Source organism: Sus scrofa, chromosome 10 (assembly GCF_000003025.6).
Source record: "Sus scrofa isolate TJ Tabasco breed Duroc chromosome 10, Sscrofa11.1, whole genome shotgun sequence".
Taxonomy (NCBI): Eukaryota; Metazoa; Chordata; class Mammalia; order Artiodactyla; family Suidae; genus Sus; species Sus scrofa.
Genome location: NC_010452.4, coordinates 58851491 through 58875273, shown reverse-complemented (window position 1 = coordinate 58875273; position 23783 = coordinate 58851491). Strand labels below are relative to the sequence as shown.

At 35.5% G+C, this 23783-nt stretch overlaps 1 long non-coding RNA gene across 1 annotated transcript in view; it reads right to left on the bottom strand.

Annotated features, from left to right (window-relative positions):
* Positions 1–23783, bottom strand: part of LOC102165569 — a 67698-nt gene that overhangs the window by 8753 nt on the left and 35162 nt on the right. The window contains exon 3 of the long non-coding RNA XR_305983.2: positions 18736–18869. This is a non-coding gene — a long non-coding RNA (uncharacterized LOC102165569). The remainder of the gene's footprint in view (positions 1–18735; positions 18870–23783) is intronic.

Here is a 23783-nt window from a genome sequence, read left to right as displayed (position 1 = left end):
TTATTCAATCATAGAACTACTCACAAAGCCTGAACATGACCTCAGAATCCTTAGATACATAGTACTCACAGAGCTATCACCACTTAATTACAGCTGGCACTGTATGAGTAGACAATTTAAATTTCACACAAGTCCTTCACATCTGTAAAATTTATTTTTTCTCATATTTTGCTAAAAGCTGTCACCTCATAAATACTGCTTAATTGATCACAAAATAAACCCAACTCGCTTTCTCTATTAAAGATCTGAAAATCTTAAAAATTTCACATAAATAGTATATATGCGTATTGTTCTAAATCAAACATCCCTGTTCCTCCATGACTACTAGAAAAAAAAAAAGATTGTGCAAGTCTTATTTAGTACACATATATGCTATCTTAGCTACTTGCTCCAGCAGTTCATCATGGTGATTGGAGACTCACTTTCAAATTACTCCTTTTAGGAACTGAGTCAAGGAGTTCTCATTGTGGCTCAGAGGTAAGGAACCTGACTAATATCCACGAGAACATGGGTTCAATTCCTGTCCCTGCACAGTGGATAAGGATCCAGCATTGCCATGAGCTGCTGCATAGGTCACAGGTGCAGCTTGGTTCTGGTGTTGCTGTAGCTGTGGCATAGGCTGGCAGCTGCAGCTCTGTTTTGACCCACAGCCTGGGAACTTCCATATGCCATACCTGCGGCCCTAAAAAGAAGATAAATAAAATTTTTAAAGAAGAACTGAGCCAATACAAAGACATTTGATTTGGCATTAAGTTGTCAATTTTCCTTAAATGCTAAGCATGAAAATCTTCATATTTCTGTAAGGGGAAGAAATAAGAATAGAAGGAAAGAGGAAGAAAATAAGGGAAGGAGGAAAAGCAGCAAGGTAGGAAGAAAGGAAGGAAGAAAAGGTAGGAGAAAAAAGAAAGAAGGAAAAGAGAAAGAAAGAGAGAAAAAAAGAAGGAAGGAAAGAGAGAAGGAAGGAGAAAACTGAATAAAAAGTGCCCTGAAATTTCTCTGGAAGAGGTTGTGTGTAATGAATAGCTAAATAAAAAGGATTAAAACACTATTCATTCAATTAATACTTGTTGAGCACCTTTAAGTAGACAAGCTTCATTTCAAAGGATAGAGATAGACAGCCACAACAAAAAACAAAAATAAATCTGGGAGCTTACATTCTTCTTAGGGGTGCCACATAAAAATATAAACACATAAAATTTAAAATAGCGACTAGTAATGGAGTGAGGCGAAATATGGAATCTAGGGGGAAATGCTAGATTGGAGAATCAGAGAATGTCCTTTGTGAGAATGTGGAATAACCAGTCATGTTTAGTCTTGAAAAATAAGAGCCAGAAGCGCAGAAATGTGGAAGGAACATTTCAGGTGGCACAGAGCTGGTGCAGAGGCCTGGGGCCAACAGAGACTGGCTTGGGCTGGGAGCGGCCAACTGGGAGTGGCCAACAGAAGACCTAGTAAGAATTTCAACTGATAGAAACGTGTGATGGGAACCTCTTAAGCAGGGGAGAGGTATAATATGACTTGGGTTTTAAATGGCTCTCTCTGAAGACTTTATGGAGAATGAATGGCGTCATTTACCCTGTTACTAGGTCTGGAGAAAAATACGGTGATCATCTCCACCAACGTTAAAATGGTACTTGACGCACATTTTAAACATTTCTCAATTAATTTTCTGACATCTCATTAGAGTGCCAAAAGGGCAGTATATGAAGAAGGGCACTAGTGAAGGGAAGGACTTCTATTTTACAGAGGTGTCTCCAAAACTTCCCACAGTGTCTAGAATGCAATATATACCCTATCAATATTTGTTGAATAAATGAAAAAATTCACATGCATAATTCCTGTTGCATACATTTTTCTTTTAAAAAATGTTTGTCTCATTTCTTCCCCAAATTCAATCTCAAATGTGTGTTTGCCAGTGATTTCTGGCTTCTCCTTAGTGAAACAATTGATTTAGTGGACTTGGGAAAAAATACATTGTTGCTATTTTCTCTGAAGAGTATTTAATTGAGAAGAAAGTTCATTCAGTAATTATTTAAGCTGTGTGTTATATTTTAAATGCCCTTAGGTCACTGAGGTTTCCAGACACAAGCATGGATAAAATATGGTACGTGTGTTGGAGGTGAGGGGGAAGAATGGGAAGCTTCTTTATGCATTTTGATGAGGAGTATATGGATCACGTCTTGTCATTGGTTTTATGTCTTTTTAAAGTATAAAATATTTCTCATAAAATCTTACATATCTCAGTCTAACTGTACACACTCTCCTTGCTGCTGGCCTACTTGAAACTAGTTCACATTCTCCCTGAAGAAATCTAAGGTGAATTTAGGGAAATAAAATGACTGAACTTGAAAAGTCAGCCATTAGTCTCCTATTTCAGCCAGTGCTCTTCTGGGGAGAGCTGGCTTGCCTTGTGGGGCAACTCTGTTCTCTTTTATTCCACACGATGTCACTCTGTCCCTGTCAAGGAAACAATTATCTCCAGTTCACTTGTTTAACTTTCTTCCATTGGATTTTAAGGAGGAAAAGCATTATATTTATTTTCAATCACAGTTATGGAGAAAAAATACCAATTTTCATTATGAAATAGTATGATAAAATTTCCTAATTGCCTCTCATTTCTTTCAAATTTCAAAACAGACAGCACGGTAACATAAGTAGAAAGTATATTACTTTGCTTCCCCAGGCTACCTCACCAAATTAATAGACTTAAAAAGTAATATTCCCCAAATACATTTAGAACTTCATTACAGACACTCAGACATTTCATCTAAGCTTTCCTTAGTGTTTATGTAAATATGGCTTTATATTTAAATATAGATTTTTATAATTTAACATATAGTTATATTTTATTATTTAAATATAGATTTTATGAATTTAACATAGTTATAGTTTATATATATTTATACAAATTTTTATAATTTAACAGTTATATTTTATTATATATATTTATATTTCAAATATAGATTTTTATAATTTAACATAGTTATATTTTATTATATATATATTTTTATAATATATATATTTATAATTTAACATATAGTTATATTTTATTATATATATTTATATATTTTTAAACATAGATTTTTATAATTTAACATATAGTTATATTTTATTATATATTTATATTTATAGATTTTTATAATTTAACATATAGTTATATTTTATTATATATATTTATATTTTTAATTTCCCCAATACATTATTTTTTTTCTACTGTACATCATGGTAACCCATTTACACATACCTGTATACATTCTTTTTTCTCACATTACCATGCTCCATTATAAGTGACCAGATATAGTTCCCAGTGCTACACAGCAGGATCTCATGGCTAATCCATTCCAAAGGGAACAGTCTGCATCTATTAACCCCAAACTCCCATCCATCCCACTCCCTCCCACTCCCCCTTGGCAACCACAAGTCTATTCTCCAAGTCCATGATTTTCTTTTCTGCAGAAAGGTTCATTTATGCCTTATATTAGATTCCAGATAAAAGTGATATCATATGGTATTTGTCTTTCTCTTTCTGACTTCATCTAGGATGAGAGTTTCTAGTTCCGTCCATGCTGCTGCAAATGGCATTATTTTGTTCTTTTTTATGGGAAAGTAGTATTCCATTGTGTATATATACCACCTCATCCTAATCCAATCATCTGTCCATGGGCATTGGGTTGTTTCCATGTCTTGGCTGTTGTGAATAGTGCTACAGAGAACACACGGGTGCATGTGTCTTTTTCAAGGAAAGTTTTGTTGGGACATATACCCAAGAGTGGGATTGCTGGGTCATATGACCGTTCTATGTATAGTTTTCTCAGGTACCTCCCTACTGTTCTCCAAAGTGGTTGTACCCGCTTACATTCCCACCAACAGCACAGGAGGGTTCCCTTTTATATTTATATTTTAAAACAAGAATATATATTTTTAGATTTAAATATAAAGTATATTACTGAATGACAGTAACTTATTGAAAAATGCAAAAATAATTGCAAGACATGGTCTAGTTGAATTAGAGTTTTTTAAATAAGTAGGAGTTAGGTCACAGTAGTGTGTTGTGCAGTACAGCTTGCTGGAAGAAACTTTTGATGTTTGCTCTAGCTTTGTGGTAAACTTTGCCTATTATGAAGAGAAAAAAATAACATACAGGCTTCTCATTGAGATTATATTTTCAGTGTATAACTATTCACAGCATCAGAGAGCAGAGTGGCATTGTATCATCTGGAGGGACTCTGGAGCCAAATGTTCTGGTCTCAAATTTCAATTCCATCATTGCACAGTTGTCATTTCACTTCTTGGTTCCTCAGTTTCTTTGTTTGGACTATGGGGATAATAACAATACTTCTTTTTGAGCCATTTCTGGTATTAAGTGAATATATGTATGTGTGTGTGTGTGTGTGTATATATATATATTATATATACATGAGTGTATATATATATGTGTGTGTGTGGTGTGTGTGTGATTTTGATGAGTCAAGAAGGCAGAATCTAAGAAGAAAAATTTTATTGTGGTGATGATATATGCACTTGCACATGGTTTCAAAAGGCCAACCCCACAAGTTGGCTAATTCTTATCTAGAATTGATTAGGGATTTTAAAACGGCAATTTAAAAAAAGATTCAAAAGCAACAAAATATTTATCTTCAGATATTGTCTGGTCAAGAGGGGAAGAGGAACTGGACTTGGTCTTGACATTGTGCTTGGAGAGCAAAGGAGATGGCACAAAACAGTCAAATCTTGAGAAGCACTGAGTTACCACTGCCGGAGGTGTTCAAGTCTGAAAGATGCTGACCACATGATGATAAGGAGATATTCAGGAGATATTCAGGCAAACAAGAACTTGCCTCTTGAAGTTATTTCATTTTTTTTTAAGTGTAGGATTCTATGCCTCAAAAATAAATATGGTAAAGCAGAAGAAATCAGTTCAGAGAGAGGAACAGAAGGGAGAGGGATTAAAACACACAAAATCCAACCTTTGAGTATTTTACAAACAAGTATATATGCCTCCTGATTACCTGGTAGAGAAATTTGAAGTTTTATCTATACATTAATATTCTTTCTCTCAACAGTTTGTGAGCAACTAAAAAACAGTTGTAAAATCACTCCTTTCTACCATGTATCAAGTCTAGGGATGACAATATAATGGGAATGTAATATATAATGGTTTAGTATAATTTATGAAATCAAATGCAGGTTCAAATCCATGTAGCACAATGCCACTCCAGAAGGTGATATGCAAAATTATCTGAAATTCCAGGTGCTATGAAGTTCTATGTAGAGGTAATAAAATTGGGAGTAGCACTTATAATCTTTTATGTGACAGTTTATTTTATGCAAGGGATTTATGAATACATTTTTATTATATTATAAATATGCTATATCACCACCTAATTATTTTACTAGCATGCATGTTTATTTGCATATATGTGTAAGAGATTTTCTTGCATATATTAGGTCACACTTCTGGTAATTTGCTGCACTTTTATTTTCTTATCACTCAGTTATTGAGTCATTTATTAGGTAAACATTTAATGAGAACCCTTTACATATCATGCTGATTGTGAGGTACACTGCTAATATACAAATGAGTAAACAAGAAACTCTAGGACATGACCAGGAAGCTGATAATATGGACTGCATGGAGATCTACAGCAGCATGTACAGATCCTGCCTTTGGTCATTAGAAAAGTCTTCCTGGGAGTTCCCGTCGTGGCTCAGTGGTTAATGAATCCGACTAGGAACCATGAGGTTGCAGGTTCCATCCCTGCCCTTGCTCAGTGAGTTAAGGATCCGGCATTTTCGTGAGCTGTGGTGTAGGTTGCAGACGAAGCTCGGATCCCATGTTGCTGTAGCCCTGGCGTAGGCCAGTGGCTACAGCTCCAATTCGACCCCTAGCCTGGGAACCTCCATATGCCACGGGAGCGGCCCACAAAATGGCAAAAAAAAAAAAAAAAAAAAAAAAAAAAAGGTCTTCTTGGGAGAGGCCCTGACTAAGTTATATTAAAAATGGAGGAGTCGCACACAATAAAACAGGGAGAGGTAAAGACATTCCAATTTCAGAGAGAGAAAACATTATGTGAAAAAAATAAAAATAAATTAAAAAGAGGACATATGGCATGTTAAAGAGCTGTGAAAATGTGCAGAGCCACTGACAAGTGAGAAGGGTGTAGACCATGAATTGCTTTCAGTTCCCTGCTGAGGGTTAATCTAAGGGGTATGTAAGGTCACTGAAGGCTTTTGGCAGGTGTGTAACATCATCAAAAGTTTTGCATTTTACAAAGATCCATTTGGCTGTAGTTTGGAGAATGGATTGGGGCCCAGCACAACTGAAATTACGGACACACTAGGAAATGGAGGTAGTTCTCGATCAAAGATAATGGTTAAGGTCTGAGAGCAGAGGACAGTGAGAAGTGGAGAGATCTGTGGCAAACTGGAGAGGAGGAGATCAGGGACAGGAGCGGCTGTGTGTCACTCAGGGGTCACACTGGGAACAGCTGAGATGGTACAGGTCCAGCCTCCCCGTGCCTAATGCACCAGATAGCCAGTGTCATCATGTCTTCCCTCACCTGTGCTAATCAGAATCCAGGCTGAGCACATCTTTGGATCATATTTTTCTCCTTAGATTTTATAAAGAAAGAAAACAAGGGAAAGGGGAGGGAAGGGGAGAGAGAATGAGCAAGAGAGAGGGGAAGAAGTGAAAAAGAAAGCTAAAGAACAGAGAGTATTCATAAAAAGAAGATGGTGAAAAAAATAATGTGTTCTTTCACACAAGCCTAGTTTCTAATCTTAGCTCTATCATTTGAAGATATGCAAATTCTGACAAGTTGCTTAATGTCTCCATACAGAGTCTTCTCATTTGTAAATGTAATTTCCTAGGGATCTTACTAATCAGTGCGATAATATATGTAAGGTACTTAAAAGAGTTCCTGAAACATGAGTAAGTTCTTTAGAAATATATTTGTCTTCCTTTCTCTTCACAGTGTATTGATTGTCTATTATCCAGACACGGCCAGGCATTAAATTATGTACAGTAATTACGCGTGCAGGCCAAGATGCAGAATAGTGTGTGTGCGTGTGCGCTTGAAAATGTCAGAGAATTACCAAGTTAGTGAACACCTGCGGACTGTGGGGACGAGATTCTGGAGTTCAGTTCAGAGATGTGAGCCCTGCATTCTTTGTTGTTTTTCTTCCTGAGATATTTTTGACTTTTGATGAAGCTGCTGAAAGACTCAGAAGCTGGCATTGCTTTCGAAAAATCATACACAGCTATACGGACAAAAACTGAAGTTCAGAGCTCAAGAAGGAGAAGGGAACATTTTAACACTCCAGGCCATCAGCTGGGACCCCTCAAAGGACTATATGCATAATTGAGGTGAATCAGAAATAGATCAGCTATTACAAATTCAGAAGCCCTGCTGTGCACTGGTCCTCATTAGCCTTAAGTTAATCTGCCCCTAACCCTAACTGCTCACCAGAAGTAACAGTTGATCCTCTATGGAAGAAAACAGCATTATTCAAATCTGTATATTATAATTATTTCATAGACAATGTCTAAAGTTCAATAAGATTCCCAATCACATCAGGACATAACTTCACACAATTTATTTATTTATTTATTTTAACTTCACACAATTTAAAACCAAGAAAAGACATAGGTAATACAAACAAACCTAAAGCAGACCCACAGGAAATTCAGATGTTAGAACTTATTGCACAAGGATTTGAAAATAACTATGATTAATATGTTTAAGAAATGAAATGCTAAGACAGGAGAGACAGAAAACTAGACAGTATTAAAAAGAATTTCATGGACACTTTGGAGCTTTCAATGCAATAAATTTAACTTAAAAACCCAGTATACGCATTTAATGAGAGATTATAAACAGTTGAAGAGATTGGTAAACTCAAAAATAGATCAGAAGAAATATGTAGACTGAGATTCAAAAAGCCTAAAAGGCAGAAAAACTTGGGAAAAAAATATGAGATAAATGAGACCCAGAGAAAAGATTGAGCATTTGTGTTTGTGGAGCTAAAGAAAAGAATGGGACAGAAAAAAATATTTGAAAAGTAATGACAGAAATAAAGATGAGAACCCATAACTTCAAGAAAGACTTCACAACCAAAACAGAAAAAACACAAAGAAAAGTATACTTAGACATTTCATAGCAAAGTTTAAATTAAGTTCTAAAAAGGCCTTAGAAGAATGCCTGGAAAAAGAACCACCCAACCATTGTAGTTATTATTAATATTATTTATTATTATTATATTTACATATTAGCAGTGTTACTTATAATCAAGTTTCCCTTATGTAAGTTAACTGGATTATCTGGTAAGCTAATTTAGAAAAAGTGTGTGATAATGTATCATTCTTCTAAGACACTGATATTTAGTAATAGCTTCTTCCAATTATGTATTGTTATGTGTTACTCAAAGCTGTTCGTGTGTGTTAATGTATATCACATCTTTTTAAAGCAAATTGATTGAATACTTCTCAACAACAACAAAAGTGAGAAGATAAGTCGAATGGTAAAACTGAGAGTGTTTACCACCAACAGAACAACACAAAACTTCTGAGTGATGTATTTAGGAAGAAAGAAAAAAAAGAGAAAGTAAGGAAGGAAAGATGGAAGGAAGGAAAAAGAAAGGGAGGGACAAAAAAAAGGAACAGATGTGAGGAAGAATAGAGAGCAAAGCAAATGACAATAATAAGTAGACCAAAGTAAATATTCACATAAATTAAAAATCACAATGTATAAATTGTTACATTCTTTAAAAAGATAAAACAAAAACAAGCAAAACAGGGTTAAGAAATAACAAAAAATAAAGAACAAAGCAAAAACAAAATTTACAAAAAAACAAACAAAACAAAGCTAAGGAAAGCAAGTCATATATAAAGCTCAAAGTAAAGATAATTCTAAATAAATTAGTAATCATCATAATTGTTAACAGCTAAATTTTCCCATTATTACTATAATACCTAAATTATCAGATTTGTTTTAAAAAATTCAGCAAAATGGTATTTATAAAAAATATATCTAAACATAATAACAAAGATGTGCTGAATATTAAATGATGAGAAAAGATACACAAACAAATATAAACCAAAGAAAACTGGGGAAAATATCTTAATTTGCTGAAAACCAAATATTAAGACAGAAAGCCATCATAAGAGTAAACAGGAGGAAAACAGAACTTTTGGGTTAACAATTCAGAAATTTTGAGACACACTGTCTAATTTTAGCATTCATGGGCTTTGCACTCTTAAATAAGGTTTGTGAATCCTTTTTTACTTATCTGAAAAATATGGTTAGTCACTGCATCCATCTCAAGGTGTTATCATGAATATTAATTGAGTTCATGTGTGCAAAGAAAGAGCTTAGAACCTTGCCTGGGGAAGGGCAAACCCATGTCTGTGCTTTGTAAAAGAATCAAGACCACTGATAAAGTGAATTGATAATGTAAAATTTTCACTTTAGACTATTTTTCAAATCTGCTTTTCATAAGTAATTAAGCAATATGGAAACCCCAACAGATTTTTGTTTCATTCTGTTTTATCCTCTAAAAATGGCAGAACGGCTGAATAGCTGAGAACAACAAATTCCATAGAAAATGCAAACCTGAGAAACTAAGAATTGACTAGTAGAATATTGGTAAATGAGAAAAAATATTCAAAATTAATACTGGACTAGTCATTTTAGAGACTGTGCTTTGTATGGAGATATTCAAAACCATTCATCACCAAGAAGGCAGATTTGGAGGTTGTGGTTCTTCACCCCATGTCTCTGTTGAAAGAAAGTATCATTTGAGTAACTGGATGTTCAGATAAGAGAAAAATCACCAACAGTTCTTGCTATCCTGACTGTTTTCAGACTAGACATAGCTGCCAAGACCAATGGTAATTGCTATCTTCCTCTAAAACAAAGTAAGAATATCAGCACTTCGTTGGTAGAAACAATCTGAATAACATTGACCTTCCTTGCTAAAAGAGCCATTTGTTGCGTGAACGAAGGGAAATAATTAAATACTGTCTTTAAAGATAACAAGTTAAATTCACAGACATCTGCTGTTTGGTCAGAGTTTGCTGAAGTTTTGAGATGATCCAAGGGAGCCGTATTTCCCTGTTATAGGGAGTTAATATCCCCTTAATGACAATCTGGTTTGATTCATTCCTGTTTTTTCTGCATATCAAGATGAAGATTTTCAGCTGTTCTTTATTAGTCTAAAAATCAGGTTTAAATATGCCAGAAGGTCCATTTTGGAGAATAGTGACATTGTAAAATTAAAGGCACATATCTGTGTCCCGAAGCAAAAAAAAAGACACTATGTCTTCATTCTCAATGTCACTTTTGTGTGCCTCAATAGGGTTAATAAAAACATTGAAATCACTTGCGAATTACCAGCTCTTGCAGAAGCTTCTGAATTTAATGACTGTTCTCTTTATTTGGACCAAGTGTGAGAAAGAGGTCACCGACACCCGTTCCAAACAAATACATGACAAACACCATGTGTTTTTGTTTTTAAGGAACTTATTGGACTGAGTGGAAGTTTGTTCATTTTTATGGTGAGAGCATTTTCAGGCCCTCTGGGAAATGAAATTAAGGAAATCTCTCGTAACTCACAATGGTTTTAGCACCGATGCTGTTAATACCCTCCAAGCCAGGGATGGCCCCACTCTTTGGTAATTATTATCTTCTGAGATTTGGGTAAAATTGTGACCATCCCCTTAGAAGAAATGCAGTTAGACAAATATTCACTCCATGTGGCACACTATTCAAGAGTTTCCTTGGTCTCTTTATCTATTCATGGGTCTCTGGGAATCCTCAGACACTGGTAACCTCTGTAGAAGAATTTGATGACTTGTTCTGTTGGGAGAGAATGAACCACTGCAAACAAGAGTGGGGCATGTGACGACCTGCCACTGGTCACTCCCGGTGCTGTCTTGTTGTTCTCTCCCACATTTTGTGCAACATGATGTCATTATTATTTTTTGATTTGAATCCTGGTCCAGGAAATTTTTCTTTCCCAAAGGGAAAGGGCCCTGAGAGATATCACTGAGGCATACAGATAGACAGAGTGTAGCTAGAGAAGCACCATCACAAAGTCATCTATTCCACTCACTGTGGACAGTGAGTTTCCTTCAGGCATTGTAACACTTTCTTTGTCATAACTATCTTTCACCTGTGCTTCCACTTCTATAGCCCACTTCTAAGTGCTTAACATAAGCTTTTCTCCTATTTGGAATCTTACAAAAAAAGTAGGATTGCTTGTAATTTGTAGATTTAAAAAAGAATATTAACAGTGCAGTGACTCTCCCCCTAGATGTGCCATGACACCCAGGGGTGGACTTGGCAGTGATTAAACACAGGTTTTTCCCATATCTCTCAGCAGCTGAAATCCCCAAGGTGTGTTTTCGTCTCATAGAAATCTAGGCTTGAAAACAAGTGAGCAAAGCTGAGGGTGAGTGGGACCTGAGTGAAGGCTGGTCTGTCTCCCACATTCCAACAGTGGGTGCCTTTTACCTCTACTCAGTGCTGGATGCTTGTGAGTCTCAGTCTTGAAATGACAGTATCAGGCTCCTAGACACTAAAAGTCACTATTCACTAAAAGTATCCATTTCTACCCCTCTTTACAAGAAAACCAACAAGATTCTATCGAGCACATCAAAACTTTCAGAAATAACAGGAGGCCTGGCTCCCCAACTGAACCTCTGCATCAAACACTACTTTTTCCCAAGGTAACATCTGATACCGGCCCCTCTACATGAGGAAAATGACCTTTTGTCCTATGCATTTCAACAACCATGGGTTGTCAGCCCTAAGGGTCCTAAATGTTAGAGAAAAAAAAAAAAATTGAAAAAATGAGTAAAGAAGGAAGAATTTTAAGACTTTGGTCAAACATCTGAAATACTATGATCCTGGTATCATTTAAATTTCTGAAAAGATTTAGAACAATTCATACTTAAGCCCTAAGACTAATCCACTCAGAAACCAAAGTCATTACAAGTCTCATTTCTTTATAGATTATCTGATAGCAGACAAATCAGAACTTTTATTCAAAGTGTGTTCTTCTAAAACTACCCTAGAGTCAAAAATCACAAAAACTCTATGTGGTACCTCTCAAATAACTCACTTGGATTAAAAGTGCATCATGTAATCATCACAGTGGTGAAGCTAAGTTTATGGATGTGCTCATATTTCAAGCAGAACTATGTGGTAATGGAGACAAAGAATTATTAGCAAATTCATTTGGATTCTTTTCCCTGGATCAGTAAACATAAATAAGAATGGTCTCTTAGAAACTTAAATCTAAAAAAGGAAACACAAATGTGATTATACAGGTGGATTTGTGATACTGACTATGGAATTTTGAGGTTGGTATCTGACTCGTGTACCTCTAACCAAATTGTTCATGGTATTGTAACACATAAAGCTCATCAATGGAGTAGAAAAATACTACCTTAAGTTATTTTAATTAGAAATATGGATTTTATATATGCCGTATTCAAAATGAATTTTCTTAAGTTTTCCGAGGCATTTATCTGAAAAATTATATGAACACGGGAGATGATTCTTTCATTCAAATAACACGAAATAGTTTGCAAGGACCCAGTTTTAACCTTCTCTTGGTCTGTTTTGATTTTTAAATAACTGCGGCCTACTTTGCTGACATTTAAACACAGAAATCACATACAACTCTAGACTGAATAAAGATAATTCCTTGTATTTTGTTACAAAAACTTTCTCCTGAATCTTAAAAAATGTTAAAAATACAGGAAAATATAATCTCACAAAAACTAGTAGTTCCTAAATGTCAGTATAAAGTCTGATGTGATATTTTATTTCCTAATAGATGAAATTACTTCATACTGTATCAACTGGGTTTCCAAATGGAAAGCCCAAACCTCCATAAACACTGCATTGCCAAGAAATTTTCTGCCATGGTTCTCATTGTTGATATAGCATCTAAACCAAGGCCTCAGACGAAGAGGGAACGTGCATCTTTACATCCAGCCTTCTTGGCAACAGAAGAAAGTGCTATATTGTTCTTCACACAAACCATCCCCATTAGAGCTCAAGATGTTCTTTTCCTTCTAATCCTCATTTGTCCCCCTTAGCCATTTGTTTAGAATTAAATTAACTGCAATTTGGAAAATGTGGATGAAAGGTAGTGCATTGAGTAGATATCACATGTTTCCTGAATGGTGCCTGTTCGGCCTCTTTCACGGCCATTCATTGTGCTTGAAAGGGTGTAGTGTGTGAATTGTTGGACTGTCACTCTGCAGAGAAGTCTGGCAGCCAGTATTACCATGGAAACAGCAGGAAAAAGACAATTAACAAAATGGCTCTGATTTTTTCCTATTTCTTTTTCTACTCTTTAGAGAGGATATTCCCCTTTAAAATACACACACACACACACTCAGATGTACGCACAGACACACATGCACACATAATAAAAGAACAGTATTTGAAGATCTACTTATACTTGGATTCCTCCATTAATGGTATCTCTGAATGTTTTTTTTTAAATCACATTTCTAATATAAAATACTTATAAATGATTCTTTCAACTTGTTCTTCCCTCCCCCCTTCAGTTTTTGTTCTTTTCAGACATGGAAAGAATTCTTTGGAAATATCCTTAGGTAAACGACTGTTAATGAGCAGAGTCTGTGATTTTAACCCTGGCACATTCATTGGACTTTTAATTAGTCCCTCTTACCATCACTCCTATGACAGAAACACAATGTAGGCCCCAGAGCTTAAAGCAAAAGGAGGCTCTCTTTAGATTTGTCAACCTTAGTTTAGGTTTGCACATCAGGAAAAGAGGTTACGTATGGCCATAATGGCTAGGATTTGTGACTGAAGGGTTAACAGAGCATAAAGAGTAAATGTTTGATGTCATCATTAATACTAAAAACGCACTGCAATCTAAACTTTGTCAGACTTTGATTTCCCTTAAAAAGGCTATTTATAAGTGAAGGAAATGATTGTACATTGTAAGCATCATAATTAAAGTAAAATATAAGCCGGAGACCTATTGAGTCCATGTGTCAAATATTCCATTGAGATGAAACACTGTGCTTTGCAGATAAGTACTCTAGGTGGAAAAAGATACTTGGGAATGTAAGGATGCAGCTTTCTTTTGCATACTATATTTAAAATGTGTCCTCTCTCCTAAGCCTTATAGAAAAATATAATTCTGTAAGAGATCTAAGTCCCACAGTCCCCCCTTTGGAGGCAGCCTGTGACCTTGAGCTTGCTCTAACTTTGGTAAAGATTTCAAAAAGTTTTCTATCATAATAAAATGGAGTACCTACTATTTTACAGAACATTTACTGGCATTCCTAAAATTCCAGGTAAGTTTCCAAAAAGTCATTCTCGAAATTTCCCAAACCACGAAAGGTTCACCCAGTGCTGAAATATGTGTCCTTTTACTTTTCTCCAATATTCCATGCTTCCTCTATTTGCTTCTAATTGTAAAAAGGATCATTCAAACACAAAATTCCAGGAAAGAGTTTTAGGCAAGGATATAATCTTTTTTTTTTTTTTTTTTTTTTTTTCCAAATTTTAGAATCTGGGTGAATTTTTAAAAGCCTATTAATTCCTGCTAAAACCTTTAGGTTATACGTTAATGTAGCTGAACAGAAAATTGTCTTTATGCTAACACAGGTCCTTAGAAAAGAGTAAAGTGTTCTAGATTTGGACATTGCTATATTTCTCAAGGATAGTCATTTATACTATGTAAAGAAACTAAGAAAAAGTATTGGCATATTAGGAGGGAAGTATTTGAGAAAAATGTCATGTGAAATTTTGAAAAATATGTATGGTTTTGAATTGAAGTCAAGCAAAACTTGGCATTTTTAACAAGACGAAACCACAGACAAAATAGTTACTTTCAAATTCTCTAATCCTGTGCAGTTCTGCTGAAAGCAGTATTTAACTTATTGTAAACTGTGTCACTGAGATGAACACAAACTCCTACAGACGTAACTATGCAGCATATATATAAGAATATAGTTATTTTTAATTCATAGTGTAGGATTCTGAGTAAAGGAGGTGAAGACCTAATGTTCTGAAATGAAAAAATAAAACGGCTTACTTGCCCATTTTTTTCCCCTATTTTTGGCCACTGCACAGCTTGGAGTTCCCAGGTCAGAGATCAGAACCGAGCTGTAGTCATGACCAACCTAAGCTGCAGCTATGGCAATGCCAGATCCTCAACCCACTGCTCTGGGCTTGGAACCAAACCTGCGACCCAGCACTCCCAAGACGCTAGCAAGCCTGCTGGGCCAACGCAGGAATTCCATTTGGCCATTTTTATGACATGTATTTCATTAACAACAACTCATATAGCATCAACTGTGTGCCAGGTAGTATGGGATGACAAATTTGGGTAAAGGTCAATAAATAAGTTTGGGATTCGTGAGATTCACTGAGATAGTGTCACTATCAAATTTACAATATTTCCAAAGAATGTACAATTAATGAGAAGAGGGGTTTATTTCTGCTCACTGCTCTACCCCCAATGCCTAGATCAGAGCCTGACATGGACAATGTAGTTCAAGACGTGTTTGTTTAGCTAATTAATCTCCTTTTGTTATTGTGACAAATCAAAGGGTTCTGACCCATGCATCTGTCCATGCATTCTTTAGAATGAATAATTTCTTATTTTAGATTTTCTTTCTCGGTAAGTTTCCAAAAGGATTATTGGGCTTATACATCTCTAGAACTAATATAACATATATTTCAAATTTTTGCCCATTTCCTATCTTCCTATATTTTTTTACATTATTTCAAGCCAATACGCTATTGTAGTTATAACTAGTATGACTAGTTATGTACAGAAAACATAACTTAAATGTTAATATCATTTCCTCTTATATTTTCCTTTTTGTCCATTTTAAAAGTAATCTTACATTTTTATCCTATCATATTATATGGCATCAAATAAATAGAAAAAGGAAATGAAGAAGAGATGAGAAGTAGAGGAACACGAGAAAAGTGAAGGGAAGAAATGAAGTTAAGAGCAAGAAAAAATACTGAAATATATCAATCTATAACTTGTACCATAACTGAACAACATACTTCCTGATTATATGGTAATTATCTTATAAATCTGACCCTGAGTACATTTCTAAGTGAATTTTGTTTCCCTGAAACGACAAGTTACTAAGCAATAAGTAATTTCAAATTGTCATGTAAATGATGTGGTTACAAAAGAAAGATAAAGGAATTTGAGAATATTGATATATCAGAGAAATAAAAGGACTCAGTGAATTTTTAATCTTCTAAAAATAAATGTAGGAGTTCCTGTTGTGGCACAGAGGAAACGAATCCAACTAGGAACCATGATGTTGCAGGTTCCATCCCTGGCCTCACTCAGAGGGTTAAGGATCTGGCATTGCCATGAGCTGTGGTGTAAGTCACAGACGTGGCTTGGATCTTGGGTTGCTGTGGCCGTGGGATAGGCTAGGAGCTGTAGCTCTGATTGGACCCCTAGCCTGGGAATCTCCATATGCCGCAGGTGCGGCCCTAAACAGCAAAAAAAAAAAAAAAAAACCAAACCAAAAAAAACCTTTAATAACTTGTATGTCAAAGGGTTAATAAGCTATAGATATCCTGACCTGACTTTAAAAAGAGGCGTGGGTCCTAGCACAGCACCTGAGAATGTTGTAGCCACGAGATTCCTGAATGTGATCAACATGATTTCTGGCTGCTCTACTAGAAACGGATACTGGATTCTTATATTATCAATTTACAGTGTTTCCTCTTATATATTGTTTCTTCCATTGTGTGTGTGTTTGTGTGTGTGTGTATGCTTGAATATATAAATATATATTCATTTTGACTATTTGGAAACACACTGAGACGACAAAAATAAAGTCACTCATAAGATACACAGAAAATCACTGTCAACAATTGGTTATCTTTTAATTTTCTGTGCTTACTTATCTAAAATTTAGATAATCACAGAGAGGTAAAAGTAAATTCTAGACCTGTGTTTTCCACCAGCCATAGGAGACAGGGTAGCTGTGCTCACGGGAGCAGCAACCCTCACTTACGCCACCCATTCTGTGGGGAAGCACTTCAATTACATGCTGCGTTATAGATTTAGGTGGCAGTTCAGTGTTTTTTATGAGTTTACTAATGAAACAATAGCTACTTTTTACACACATGATTAAAAGCAAATAATTGCCTTTTTGCTAAAAATAAAAAACCACAGGGTTTTCTAAGTTTCTTAAATGATATACTAATTATCTCACCATTGCCTAGTTTTACTTCCTTCTATATGTTAGTGCACTATTTTTTTATTCAGATACTTTAGATGAAAACAGAATCACTATTAAGTCTATCTGGTCTATAGAAAATGCCTAGAGGTGAACCATTCAAGATTCCCTTTCCATCTTCTTCAACATTTTCACCATTTAAACTATGCCTACATTCACTCCTTTGACCTGTTTGTCTTGCATTACAGATTAACGTAACTGCAGTTTTTACCAAACACATTTATTTTTTCTTAGACCGCCCCTTTGTCCTAATATCACTGTGGTCCCAATCCTTGCTTCTTGTTTATCTCAATATCTCAGTGTTTCATTTCATTAAGAGTTTAGAGAAGCACTTGTTGGTTTTATTATAGATGACTCTGTCAGTAAGCTGCATAATTCACAATGTGAATCTTTATTTTTTTAGAAAAAAAATTTTTAAAGAAAAAGAAAAGAAAAAATGTTTAAACACATGCAATTCAAAATCTTGATAAAATCAGTTAGATTTTTTTTCTACCAGTATCAATATCCCAAGATGGTGAAGAGTTCAGAAGAAAGTCATAGCATATTACAAATGTTTACATGAGCAGAAATTACTCTTAAAATAGTGTCCCACGATTTAAAATGCCCAATGGTTTCCTGTATTTTTAGTACAAGAAGTGCTGTAGACTCCCTCCCACACATTATGGATTTCAACTGATATAGCTTGTTTGTTTTATATGTTTACAAAACATATAAAACCCACACGTTAGCATGGTGTTACCTACATATTTATTAAGATTATTAGTACATTAACAATAACAATCAGTTTTGCATCCATGCATTTTGGCACATATTAGAGTACAATCTAATACTCTTTTCATATGTTAGGAATACAACTTGAATCACTTTTTGTATTGCTTTTGCCTTTTGACATTTGCCAGCTTCACAGGGAATAACAGTGTCTTCTATTCATGAAATACGGGGTGCTAACTACGTCTAATGCAGCCCTATGCCCTTAGCTCCCAGGCTATCTCCACGCCCTGTCGCCAGTACCAGGGAACAAATGACTCCCTACTCTTGATTTTTTTGTTTCTATTATTCATGCACCTGCTTTCTAACCTATTCTTCACTTCCTGATCTCCTGTCTCCTTTTTTCAGCTCAGTGGGAAAGCTCTGCTCAGCTCCGAATGAGACCAACCCTTCGCCATTCTCCACTCCTCACAAGGACCTCTTCAGGATTCTGAGGAACTTCCCGATTCAGCCACAAGATGGTAACTGATTTTGTGACTGATCCACCTCTAGCTTCCCTCTCTCTTCAGGACAGTTTTATTTCAAAACTTAATTGTTTTTCCCTGACACTGTACCATGATGTACTATGGTTAAGTTTATTTTGGGCTATTCCTACAAGCTTGTATTTCAGGAGGCTGGTAGTTGAATTTTATCCTTCCCCACATACACACAAAAAATGTCCTATTACAATTTGGAGGAGTAGGGAGTACCTTTTGTGATTCCATTGAAGCTACCACTTCCAGAAACCTCTGGAATGCAGAAATAGTTTCAGGCTGAGGGAGGAGTAGTTAAGTCAACTTATTTTAGGAGATTTTTCAATCTGTCTGATCCTCAGAGGGATTTTCTAAAAAAAAAAAAAAAATCAAATCTTTTCAACATGAATCCTCTATTGAAACCTAAGAGTATTTCCTAAGGCCAACAGGATAAAATCCAAACTCCTTCTCATGCACACAAGACAAAACATGATTTATCTCCTAATTTTGCTCTAAGTTGATTTAGTATACAAGAAACTTAGAAAACAAGAAAATCTCAAAGAATACCTTATTTAGTTTCATATAGTTGACGATTTTTTTCCTCAGAAATATCCATCTTCTATTGGCTGAGAAGCGTCTTATTGCCTGAGGTTTACACTGTGTTTATCATGAAGGCAGGTGGTGAGCAGTACAGGGAAATGGCAGGGTCCAGTGGGTTAGGCATCTGCATATTTTCTTAACTCTAACTCTCAAGTAAAATTGGTGTCTGCTGAAAAGTAAGTGTGTGAACACATCACAGTGCAAACTGCAGACGTGCTTTTCCTCCAGACAAGCAGTACACCATGTGGCGCACTGGTGCTCGATGCACACATTCCAGGAAGGTCTCCCTTCTGGCTCAGGTACCACCACATCCCACTTCCTGCCCCGGGTCCTCTTGTCATCATTTCTCCAAAGGGCTTGGGAGTCTCCATCTTCAAATATTTTCAATAATAAGACATTATCTCTTCACTAACTGATGTACAAAATCTGTTTTTGCTTGAAATCCCATACAAGACTTCCCCTGGCTAGAACCAACATGCTCCCCAGCTGCCCAAGATCAAGATCAGTCTGAAAGAAAATGTGCCCTTTCCTGCCCCCAACGATCTCACTCTGGGTCATTTCAGCAGCTGAGCCTACCCAAACAACCCTGCAATTTCAAGTTATAAATTGTTATAATTTCCCCTGATCTCTAAACTCATTAGACAGTTTAGAGAAAGTCATACGTACTATGAGAAGATTCTTAAAGAAAGTAAACAATGGGAACATTTTAAAAATTAATTATCTTTGTAAAGCAGTGCCATGTGACAGAAAGAATATATCTTTGAAATCAGACAGACGTCCACCCCTAACCTGGGTAGATTGGTTGTGTAATTTTGGATAGATTACTTTCAGGATGCTGGTTTGTCATGTGCAATTCTGAAGTAGGGTTAGTTACCTTGAAAGATTGCTGTAAAGCAGACAACATGAATGGTGCTGACATGGACCCTGAATGTCCTCAAGAAGTTTATTATTATAAATTAAGTGTTTAGATAGGTTTTTCTTTTTTTTAATCTTTGTCAGTAATTCAATGCATAATGCAGGTAAAGATCTAGACAATCTTTGCACAGCTTTTGTGAGGACACTGAGTTTCTTATTTCTTCTGGATTTCATGGGAGGAGTCTGTCATCTCCTATGTCATATTCCAGATGGCTGCTTGGGAAAGTGGTATTTTAATAGTTACTTCAATAAAAGAAGAAACTCTTAATGAAATCATGGGATGTGCCAGCTGTTAGAGATTTATTGAAATTTGAGAGAAATTCAAAGCTGGAATTATACACATTTAAGAGAATTTTAAATACAAAAAATTGATTACCTTGCGTTTGTATTCTGTATAAGAGAAAAATGGCTATTAATATAAACAACTTGATACTTTAAATTTAGGCAATTATATGGGCTGGCATTTTGATGAGACATTGGATTGGGGTATGAAAATGCAATATACATAAAATTCTGACAACTCCTACGTTATCTATTTAGCAGAATGATGATGACTGCCTATCAAAAATACCAAGTCCTTGTCAGGCTTTTACTTAACTATACAGCCAGTGTACATGTTATAAGTATGAGAATTGCCATCCTGTTCCACCATGGCAAACAACTTACCAACTACAGTAGTGCTAAGAGCAGGTCCGTTTGCTTTCGATCTTGCAGTCTCCATTCATTTTCAGTTACTTAGGTTAGCACATCTTCTCCTGCCTCACCTCCCTCAGTGAGACTGATTCACACATTTGTAGAACAGCTAGATTGTTCATCACATTCTGCATTTTATCCTGGGGTTCCCTAGGCCATCTAAATTTTTTGAAATTTGTATACATTAAAGTTCATTCTCTGTGCAATAAAGTTCTTTGGCTTTGAGAAATGCATAGAATCATGTTTCAAAATTATAGTATCATACAGAATAGTTTCACTGACCCAAATAATCCCTTTACCTATTAAAATTCTTCACTGAACCCTTGACAGTGGTTAAAAAATACCTCATTTTATGGATGTACCATATAGTTTATCTCCTTATCTACTGTAAAATATCCTGGTTGCTTCCAATTTTTAGCAATTATGAAAAAAAGCTGCCATACAGAGCCACAAGGAAGTTTTACTGTGAATATAATTTTCAAATATGATGAGAAAATACCTAAGAATACAATCGCTATATTGTATGGTACAACTCTAGCTTTGTAAGAAATTGCCAAATTGTCCTCTAAAGTGGCAGTATCATTTTACAAATGTTCTGAAAGAAAAAAAAAATCCTTGCTTTGTTCTTGATCTTTGGGGAAAAGAAGGCAGTTTCTCACTATTAGATATATTAGTTTTTGTTCTTATAGATGTTCTTTACCAAGTTGAGGAAATTCTTCTCTATTTCCAGTTCACTGAGAGTTTAAATATCATGAATAATAGATTTTGTCAAAAGCTTTTTCTGCACCAATTGATGTGATCACATGATTTTTTTCCTTAGCCTGTTGATTTGGTGAATTACACTGATTCATTTTCTAAAGCCCAACAAGCCATACCAACCTGGAATAAATCCCACTTGGTTGTGATCTATTATTTTTTATGCATTGTTGGATTCAGTTTGCTACAAGATTTGTGAAGGACTGTTAAATCTATCCCTCGTGAGAAATCCTGATCTAAGTTTTAATTTTTTGTAAAGCCTCTACTGAGTTTTGGTATCAGTGTAATGTTTACCTCATAGAATAAGTTAGGAAGTATTCCCTGTTTCTATTTTCTTGAAAGGAATGTGGAAAATTAGTGTAATTTTTTTCTTTAAATAGTTGACAAAATTTACCTGGGCTTAGAACTTTCTTTTTTGGAAGGTTATTAATTTTATAATGAATGACTATTATTCCTTTTATAGATGTAAGATGATTCAGATTACCTACATCTTTCAAATCTAGGTTATCAAATTTATGGGCAGAGAGTTTTTTATAATCTTTTTTTTTTTTTTTTTTTTGGTCTTTTCTAGGGGCACACCCAAGGCATATGGAGGTTCCCAGGCTAGGGATCTAATCAGAGCTGTAGCCACCGGCCTATGCCAGAGCCACAGCAACGTGGGATCTGAGCCATATCTGCGACCTACACCACAGCTCACGGCAACACCAGATCCTTAACCCACTGAGCAAGGCCAGGGATCAAACCCACAACCCCATGCTTCCCTTGGACTTGTTTAACCACTGAGCCATGACGGGAACTCCCATGATGTTCTTTTATTATCTTTTTTCTCCTTAAATCTGTTTGTATTTTTATTTTAAAATTTTATATAATTTCAAGTGGTTCTTTCCATTTACAGTTATTATAAAACATTGGCTGTATTCCCTGTGTTGTACAACACATCCTTGAGTCGATCTTCACCCAAGAGTTTATATCCCCATCCCCCACACCTTTAGTGCCCCCATCTGTCTCCTCACTGGCAACTACTAGTTTGTTCTCTATATCTGTGAGTCTGTATTAGTTTGTTGTATTTTTTAAATTCCACAAATAAGTGATATACAGTATTTGTCTGTTGCTGTCTGACTTACTTAGCATAATGCCCTCCAGGTGCAAGTCTTTTTAATGTTCACAAAATGAGTGGTCATGACCTTTCTTTCATTTATAATATTGGCAAGTTGTGCCTTCTCTTTTTCTCCTGGCTTGACTAGATCACCTTAACTGGTCTTTTCAAAGAACTAGCTTTAGGTTTCACTGATTTTATTGATCATTTTCCTATTTCCAAACCTGTTAATATCTGCTTGCTTTGATTATTCCTTTTATTCTGCTGCTTACTTTTTATTTTCTCTTTTTATAGTATCAAGGTGAAAATTAGGCTATTGATTTCATTTAATTTCATTTTTAAATTTAATTTTATTGGAGTACATTTGACTTACAATGTTGTACTAGTTTCAGGTGTATAGCAAAGTGAATCAGTCATACATATAAATATATCCATTCTTCTTTCCCATATAGGCTATTACAAACTATTGAGTAGATTTTCCTGTGCTATACAGTGGGTTTTCATTAATAATCTATTTTATACAGTAGTGTGTATATGTTATTCCCACCCTCCCAATTTTTCCGTCTCCCCAATGGTTTAACCTATGGTAACCATGAGACTGGTTTTGAAATATGTGAGTTGGTTCCTTTTTTATAAGTAATTTCTTTTGTATCTTTTTATTATATTCCATGTATAAGTGATATCATAGGATATTTGTCTTTGTCTGACTTACTTTACTCAGCCTGATAATCATTAGGTCCATCCGTGTTGTTGCAAATGGCATTATTTCATTCTTTTTTATGGTTGAATATTTCCTGTATATATGTACCATATCTTTATCCATTCTTCTGTTGATGGAGATTTAGATTGCTTCAATGTCTTGGCTATTGTAAATAGTGCTGCAATGAACATTGGGGTGCATGTATATTTTCAAATTATGGTTTCCTCCAGATAGATGCCCAGGAGTGGGATCGCTAGATCATATGGTAGTTCTACATTTAGCTTTTTAAGGAACCTCCACGCTGTCCTCCACAGAGGTTGCACCAATTTACAGTCCTACCAATAGTGTAGGAAGGTTCCCCTTTCTTCACAGCCTTTCCAGCATTTGCTTAGACTTTTTGATGAAGGCCATTATGACTGGTGTGAGGTGATACCTCATTGTAGTTTTGACTTGCATTTCTCTAATAATTAATGATGTTCAGCATCTTTTCATATCTTTTGGGAAGTTTTCTGTCTTCTTTGGTGA